Here is an 8948-nt window from a genome sequence, read left to right as displayed (position 1 = left end):
GGTTTCTCGAAGAGATATTTGATGGGATCTAATCTCAAAATCAGTATTATGGAGTGAGCTAATAGGTAGTGCCGCAGCTTCCCGGTAGCCCATACCAAGGCCAAACAAGCCTTCTCCAGCGCATTGTAGCGGGTCTCGTAATCCAGCATCTTCTTGCTTAGATAGTAGATAGCTCTTTCCACTTTGTCCTCAGACTCCTGTGCAAGCATGCAACCCATTGTAGTTTTAGTCACTAAAAGGTACAGAATCAATGGTTTTCCCGGCTCAGGCGGTGACAACACAGGTGGGTTCTGTAAATATTGCTTGATCTGCTCGAAAGCAGCTTGGCATTGGCCGTCCCATTGGAACTTCATTTCTTTCTTCAGGAGACCAAAGAATGGTTCACAAGTCAAGGTTAATTTAGCAATAAACCGTCTTATGAATTGCACTTTACCCATAAAGCCTCGCACCTCCTTTTCAGTCCTTGGTGGTGGCATTTCTAAGATGGCCTTGATTTTGGAAGGGTCGACCTTGATGCCCCTTTGTATGATTAAGAACCCCAGCATTTTCCCTGCTGTAACACCAAACGTACACTTCTGAGGATTCAGCTACAACCGATACTCTCTGATCCGTTGAAAAATTGTTGCAACGCAGTGTAGTGGCCCTCTCTTTCCTTGGACTTGACAATTATGTCGTCCACGTACACCTCCACCTCTTAATGGATCATGTCATCTAATATTGTGGTCGCAGCCCGCTGATACGTAGCTCCAGCATTTTTCAGCCCAAACAGCATCACCCTATAGCAATAGATCCCCGACGGGGTGCTAAAAGCAGTCTTCTCTCGGTCTTCGGGTGCCATCAGAATCTGATTGTAGCCAGAAAACCCATCCATGAACGAGAGCAGTGCATGTCCTGCAGTGAAGTCCACTAATTCGTCGATATGCGGCAGAGGAAAGTTGTCCTTCAGACTGGCTTTATTCAAATCCCTGAAGTCCACACATATCTGAATTCTGCTATCTTTGTTCGACACTGGAACTATATTGGCCAACCAAGTTGGGTATTTAGATACCAGCAGGAACCCTACGTCAATTTGTTTGGTGACCTCTTCTTTGATTTTGAGAGGCCAGTCAGGACGGATCCTTCTGAGTTTTTTCTTAACAGGTTGGGCCTCTGGGTCAAGAGAGATCTGGTGCTGTACAATCTCAGGATCGATTCCAGGCATGTCTTCGTAGGACCGTGCGAAAACATCTTTGAAATCTTTTAATAAAGCGACTAAGCGCTCGCGCTCCTCCGAAGACAACGTGGACCCGATCTAGACTAGCTACGGGTCCTTCTCAGTACCAACATTAATTTGGGTGATTTCATTAACCAAACATTTTACAAACCTCTCCTGCTCTTGATCAAGCAAAGATTTCAAAACCGGAGGAATTTCTTCGTTGTCGTTTTCATCGAAATTTTGAAAATCCTGATTAATGCAATAAATCAAGGGCACAGAAAAGTACTCAGAAGCCACAGCTATTCCATTCTCATTAATCACTTCCAAATCGCCTGATTCCTCTATTACAACAGACTCGAAGGAAAAAGAAAAAGGCAACCTAGATAGGACTGTGGCATCCGTGTTGTCACCCCCAAGAATACCGGACTCAGACTCAGACGAGCTGGAACCTGATTCCGACTCCACAGACTTAGTGGAATCAGATTCTGGCTCACTACCTAACCCGGTACTGCTTGATAAGAATCCCTTCTCATATTGCCAGACGAGGGAGGGTGCAATGGATGCATCCCAAATATTTGAAGATGGGCTCGTAGCCGTCCCGATCATGGACACTGAGAAGTTATCCCCCAAGCACTTATGTACGATCAGAGGATCTGAAAGTAGACAAGCCAGTGCTGCCCCTATTTCAATCTCTGCGCCTTCGGAATCCTCCTCCTTGCACTGTTCAACCTCAGCTGGTGGGTTTGTTTGCTCCTCAGCAACTTCATCCCCAGACAATTGCAAGTCAAAGAAAATTTCAAACCCCGGCAGCCGCCGCCTCTCTACATTCAGCCATGGCTCTGGGAAGCCGCAGAACAGGAAGTCCACCCCCTCCCGGACGAAGCGTCCGTTTAGGGTGCCCTGAATGGGTCGGTGCACCAATTCATAATGCTTCCCGGTTTGCTTTGCACTGGCCCTTCCGGCCATCTCTTTTACTTTCCTCATCCAGTCCTCCTTGGTAGTCAGATAACCTAAACCAAAGGTATGTGGGTTATGCGGCACTTCGGCCGATGCTGCAACGCCTTTCCGGCCACTGCGCCCTAATCCCATCCCGGGGATATGTTGGAGCTTGTTCATGAGGTACACTGACTGTGCAATGACATACAACCCCTCATTAACAGCCAAAATATTCTATACAACCCGGGCCTCGGCTAGGGTAAATCCTGATAGGAACACATCCTCCACGCCATGTTTGATCTCCAGAGCCGGTGTAGAAACCTCTGGCAGCGGATGGATTGAAGAATTCCCAAAAACAATAGCCACCCCTTTCCTGTGGGGGTATTTCAACATCTGGTGTAGGGTGGAAGAGACTGCCTTCACCTGGTGCAGCCATGGCCGTCCCAAGAGTAGATTGATGGTCGCAGGAACGTCCAAGACATGAAAGTCAATATCATGTTGTCCTAGACTAACCTGAGTCCGAATCTGCACAGTCTTCATCACTTCTCTGCTAGTATTGTCATATGCCCTTATCACCTGGGCCGTTGACACAAAATCCACGGGCTTCAACCCGATTGCATATGCTGTCCTTGACGGACACACGTTGATGGCAGATCTTGTGTCGACAAGAACTACTGGTATCCACTTCTCTCAACACTCCACAGAGATATAGAGCGGTTTGTTATGATTTGCGCCCTCAGGCGGCAGTTCCTTGTCAGTGAAGGTCAATGTCGGGGAAGATTCTCCCAGAAAGACCAACCTTACCAACTGTTCAGGCGTGGTATTGATTGAGAGTTTGGCCCTATCCATGGCAGAAAGGACGGCCTGTCTATAGACTCTTGAGGCCATGAGCAGTCCCTAAATAGAGATGTCTGCTTGTATCTTCTTAAGCTGTTTCAGCACAGCCTCTTCCTCGAGTAGTTTTTCTTTCTGCCTTCTTGTCCTTCCCGGACGCCTCTGGTTGATCCATGTGTGGGGGCTTGAAATACCGCCCACTCCTGGTCATGTGGTCCACCTCTCCCACATACCCGGTATCATCCAGTTGGCTTTGCCCCCAATCTTCGTCTATGTGGGCAAGACATAGGTCGTCATCTTCCCACCACATTCCGTCGGCCATCGACAAGCAGCTATCTGGTTCCGTTATCACTACTTCTGTACGCATAGCACCTTCCATCCCCTCAAGGGCTTTGACCTTTCTAGCCCTTTCCAGATCTTCGATCTTTTCCTGCTCAAACTGCTTTCGCACAGCCTGTTGTTCAAAATCTTCTATACTCAAACTGCTCTAATCCCGAGCAAAATTCTTAACACCGGCGCTCTCCGGCGGTCCATTTTGATTCCCGGCCATTCCGGCCACTGCTGATGTCCCCGTTTCTGACAGACCCCATTCTGGCAGAGGCTGCTCAGCAACATCTGGCTTGTCGCTGAGCCACCCAGTAGCTTCCGCTGACTCTTGCAAGTCGAACCAGTTGACAGTCACGTCCCCCGGATCCTGTTCATTAACAAACTAAAGGTTGGCTATGTCCTCTTCCAATTCCGCTAGGTCATTTAGCCCCTGATTAGGTCCATCCTCTTGAACTACACAAATCTCTGTCTCCATTGGAAATTCTACCCTTGGCTTAGGCTGATCTGTTAAAGTAATATAACCGCTCGGGTTGTACTCAAAACTCGTAGACCCCTCAGGCTCTGAATCCTTATTCCTCTCTGCTCCCAAAGTGATCCCTGCTCTATCTTCGGTAGTCACAACCACCAGTTCTGGTTGGGTTTGGGAGATGTCCAACATGCACAAGTCTGTGTTGTCAGGAATGAACACCTCCGGCTTGGGTAAGTGAGAAGGGGTGATATATATACTAGGGTCGTATGACACAACCCGGGTTTGGATTAGGTTAATGCGTTTGGGAGGTGGAGCTTCATTATGTGGTGGGAGAGGGTTGGTTGTAACATTCAGCTTCTTCGAAGGCATAATCACCTTGTTGCCAATGAGATCTTGAATCTCATGACGCAATCGAAAGCACTGGTCGGTTTCGTGACCATGCTGTTGGTGATAGGCGCAGTACTTCGCCGGGTTATGGGAATGAAGAAGTTTTTCTGGTAAGGGTCGCGGCTCTAGGGGCTTCAAGTGCCCTTTCTTGATCAAAACCCCCAAAGCTTTGGACAAAGGCATGTATAGTGGGGTGAAGGTTCTCTGGCCTCGAGGGCCATATCTAGTTGTTTGCGAGCTACTTCTGGACGCACCGGTAAAGGGTGTAGCTGCAAGGGTTTTTGGAGTGGTGGTGGTGACCATTCCGACATCTGAAGTTCTGGCAGCTGCAGCACTGCTTGTGCCTGCATTCATACTGCGGTTGAATGCCCTCTTGGGCTGCTCCCTTTCATGGTCAATCATACCTTGTTTCATGGCGTCCTCGATCTGCACCCCAATCTCATGTAGATCTGCAAAGGTGGGGAGGGGGAGAACGATCATCTTTTGCATGAGCTTGGGTTGGAGGTTGCGCACAACCATCCGAATCTGATCTTTGTCAACGGGCCTGATGGTCATCATCAAGGCTTTAGCCCTCTAGTAGGTCACAAAATCGGAGAAGCTCTCCTTTGGTTCTTGCCTAGTGGTCTCGAGATCACGGGTTGTGACCTCGATTTGTGTATTGCAGGAGTATTGAGCTATGAAGGCCTCAGCCATCTCCTCTCAACTTCCCTTAACGGAATCCTCCAGTTTTGCATACCAAATAGCCGCTATACCTAACAGGGTCCGACCAAATAAGGAAAGCTTCTGTAATTTGGTGAGGCCCATTGGCCTTAAGATGTCTGAAAACAGTTGCAGGTGCACCATAGGATCTCCAGACCCATCAAAACGGTCGATGTGCGGTATTTTAAACCGGTCCGGCAGTGTCACAGCTGAGTCGGTATACCCATCCTCTATATCTGGAATGGATTTCACGCCTTAAGACTTCTTGAAAAGATTTTCTAGCTTGCTCACTTTTAACGCCGTTGGATCCACCTCGAACGGTGAATCCACTAAGTTGGTGGGTGCTTTAGATAGTTAGGGTAGGATTAGGGGTGGAGCTGGCCCCGTTGGCACGTCCGTATTTTCCTGGACGTTGGCTGTCTCCCCGAGTGTTGGAACTCCTGGTGGGGAAGGAGCTGGATGTGAAGTAGATGCTCCGGTTTGCTGCTGTAGCCAGGCTATTAACTCTGCCTATTGGGCCACTACTTCTGTTTGACGGGCAGCATCCCGCTGCATGTTTTGCATAGTCACCTAGAGTTGACGCATCATCTCTTGCTTGCCTGCCATATTATACTGATCTGAATAACCGGTATATCTGTCTTTGCAGTAGACTTGAAAATCTCAACCCGACTACTCAAGGACCACTGATCTGACAACCGCTGTACTAATGCACTGCACTTAGCTGATCTCTGTCTAATAACCAGGGGTAATGAGTGGTACAGTGGTTGTTCGTCTATCAGATCCTCGGATCGATGAAGTCTGCAACCTCTAACCCAGAGTGCTTGGGAAATATCTGCCTGGTCGGATGCAATTGTGCTAAACTACCTTGCAAAAAGATAAATAAAGCAAAATAAGGAAACAAACAACTGGAAAGTGCAGTGTGCTATGTTTTGAGCTAAATAAATTAAAGACAACACACAGTTGGCGAGCACAAGCTGAAATAACCGTTCTCAACCACTAATCACTGTTCCCTAAATCACTGCACCAAAACTGAATCTGATACTCTCAGGTAAAACTGATTCCCCAAATACTAATGCCCTCAGGCCTGATACCCAGACTTGCAGACTGATACACACAACCTGTAGAGACACACTCTAACAACAAATATCATGCAAGTGAGAGCCAAAGCACCCCTATGTTGGGGTAGGGTTTCCCTGTCCTATTTTGTCAGGAGCTAAGGTTTCACTACGCACGCAGCGGTTTTAAAAAACCTACAACCGGATAAGCAACCTGTCCTATTTTGGAATGGTCACTATGGATTCCAATATGCACTATGTCGAATGGTCGAAAAGGGTGCCCCGGTAACAACCGGGATTTCTGTTCCCATTATGGCAGAGCCCGTAACCGGTCAACCTTATGGCACACAACCTCAGGCTAACCTTGCACCAAGCTCCAGAAAGCTTCTAACACACCTTGGGGACCTGTGGGAGAGTGGCCGACCAGTTGTTACTGTGGGAGACCACCTGCCGACCACTTTTCTTTGCTACTTTTTTTGGTTCGCTGACCAGTTGTTGCTGCCAGACTCCAGATTGCTGCAACAGAGAGCAAGAAAGGGCATGGCAATGTATTTGCAAGATATGTGTGCACAACCACCCTCCCTATCATTTCATAAGCTCAAGGGGGTGTGGTTCTCGACCCTCGGGCCACCAATTGCGCATTTCAATGCGTGATGGCCGAGAGGCGAAGTTGCACAATTCAATATGAAATGAATGCACAAATAAACACATAAATGCCTAGAGCTCTATCATGTATGATCAAGAGCGTCGGCGACCGAGAATTGAGGCACGTTTCATCACTTAGAGTATGAAACGTCCCTCGTTTCTCGTGTTTGGACTAACACCTATTCCAAACACAATGCAACACATAACATGGCATGCACAATGCTATGTAACATTGCAAAAATGCAATGTAACACAAGCATGCAAATATGCAGTATGACTTAAGCATGCAAACATGCAATGCAACATGAACAACCTAACAAGGCTAATGGCATGCAAACTATGCTAATGCATGCATACTCAATGCAAGACAACATAGGCATGCAACAATACGATGAATCAACATGCAAACAACATGGCATACTCAATGCGATGAAATCCATGGCATACACAATGCTAAATGGACTTAAACCAAAAGTGGACAGACCTCAGCCATGCCCAAATCAGTGGCCATAACACCAAAACAAAGGCACAAAAGGGCAAGGCAAACATGCACATGCCTTGGCCTATCAAGTAAGCCTAAGAGCACAACCCTCAAGGGTGCTCAATGAGTGATAAACATGGAAGTGTAACAACACTATAAACTCTGAAATAAGGTATGAAATGATGCCAAATCATTCAAACAAAGCAAGCAAAGCATGCAAGGGTCCTTAAAGCATAAAGCTAGTAAAGAGGACTACAAAAAGGGCATGCAATACATGGCACAAGTGCATGAACCAACCATGGACAGAGCTTAATTAGGTCTAAACAAAAACCAAAATATGCTAAGATAGAGGCTTAAGGACCTAGGCAAGATGGCATACATGGTAGGCCACAAGCAAGGCAACAATGCATAACACTCAAAGGCACTTAAAGAGTGAATGAAGTGGGAACTTGGCAATGCTACATGCTCTGAAATATCATGTTAGAGGATGCCAAATCATGTACACAACACAAATGAAACATGCTATGGTAGCCAAAGCTTGAAACTAGCATAGGCATTTGTACTACAACTATGCAAAACATGAAGCATATGGTCAAGGCAACCCAAAATAGTTCTAGAACATGTCAAAATGATACTAAAACAAGTATGGAAGGAAGCCAAGACAAGCTAGCATAAAGGGCATAAAGCATGGATCATGCAAGACAAATAAGGTGGATTACACTACACCTATCAAGACTAAGCATGAGATGATTTAACCAACAAAAATCAAAGTTATATTATGGCAAAATAACCCCAAAAACACATTGAAACGATGGCTCGTAAGCTTAGGCATGAAGGCATACGCAATGACTCATGTTAAGGCATAAAAGGGGAAACCCTCCAACGTATTGAAAGAGTAAAAAATGCAAGTGCATGACCATGAAACATGGACTGAAACCACATTATAAATGATGCCAAATCATTCAAAAAGTCCATGTAATGCATGCTAATGGACTTGATGCACAAAGCTAACAAGCTAGAATGCATTATAGCTATACAAAGCATGGCATGCATGACCAAAACAACACAAATCACAGCTAGAGCATGCTAAAACATGGACAAAATCTTCTTAGAGTTAAGCGAAAAGCATGCTAGAATGACAAGTTAAAGCATGATACAAATTAGGCTAGCTCATGGAAATGCACTACGAGTGCATGGAGCATGCAAGGGCCAATCAAACCAAACCTTAACAGAGGTATGACATGGAAAAATATCACCAAAAACATGCTGAAATGGAAACAAAACAAGCTAGAATGACATGCTACCTCATGAAGCATACAAGACTAGTTTATGAGATTTACACTACAAGTGTATTAGGCATGCATGGAGTGACAAAACCAAGTAAAAATAGTGGTATGCCACAGCAAAATAAGCCCAAGTACATGCTAAGATATGGCCAACATAATCTTAACAAACATGCTCACACATGAGGCTAATGAAACAAGTATTGAAGACGCAAGGAGAGGGGATGACCCTCTCCTTATTGGGACCTCAAAACACCACTTCCACCACTGAAATTCCTTTGAGTTTCAATGGTGAGAAGGCCAAAACAAGGTGGTCCCAAAAGCTTAAAAAGAAGGCACAAAAGCAAGGCCAAACAAGGCCTAAGAGGGGGTAGATAACCCCCAACACAAAAGTGACCTTAAACAAACATCACAAGGACTGAAAAATAGAACTTTTTGTAGTAGAAAGTTAAGCTTAAATCAGCATGAAAATAAGTCTAAAAGCTTAAGCAATAATAAAGGCTTAAGGAGTTAAAGGCTCACTCTTGAAGACCACCTTCAAAACTGCAACTCCAGCAAGTTTTTCAAGCTCAAACCAATCCAAAAACTCTAAAACCAGCCCCAAAGCACCTCAGCAACAAAAGGATGGTGTTTGAGT

The sequence above is a fragment of the Camellia sinensis genome, chromosome 9 (genome assembly GCF_055761805.1).
Source record: "Camellia sinensis isolate YWXY chromosome 9, ASM5576180v1, whole genome shotgun sequence".
NCBI lineage: Eukaryota > Viridiplantae > Streptophyta > Magnoliopsida > Ericales > Theaceae > Camellia > Camellia sinensis.
The sequence above is the reverse complement of the archived record's forward strand: the minus strand, read 5'-3'. Positions refer to the sequence as shown.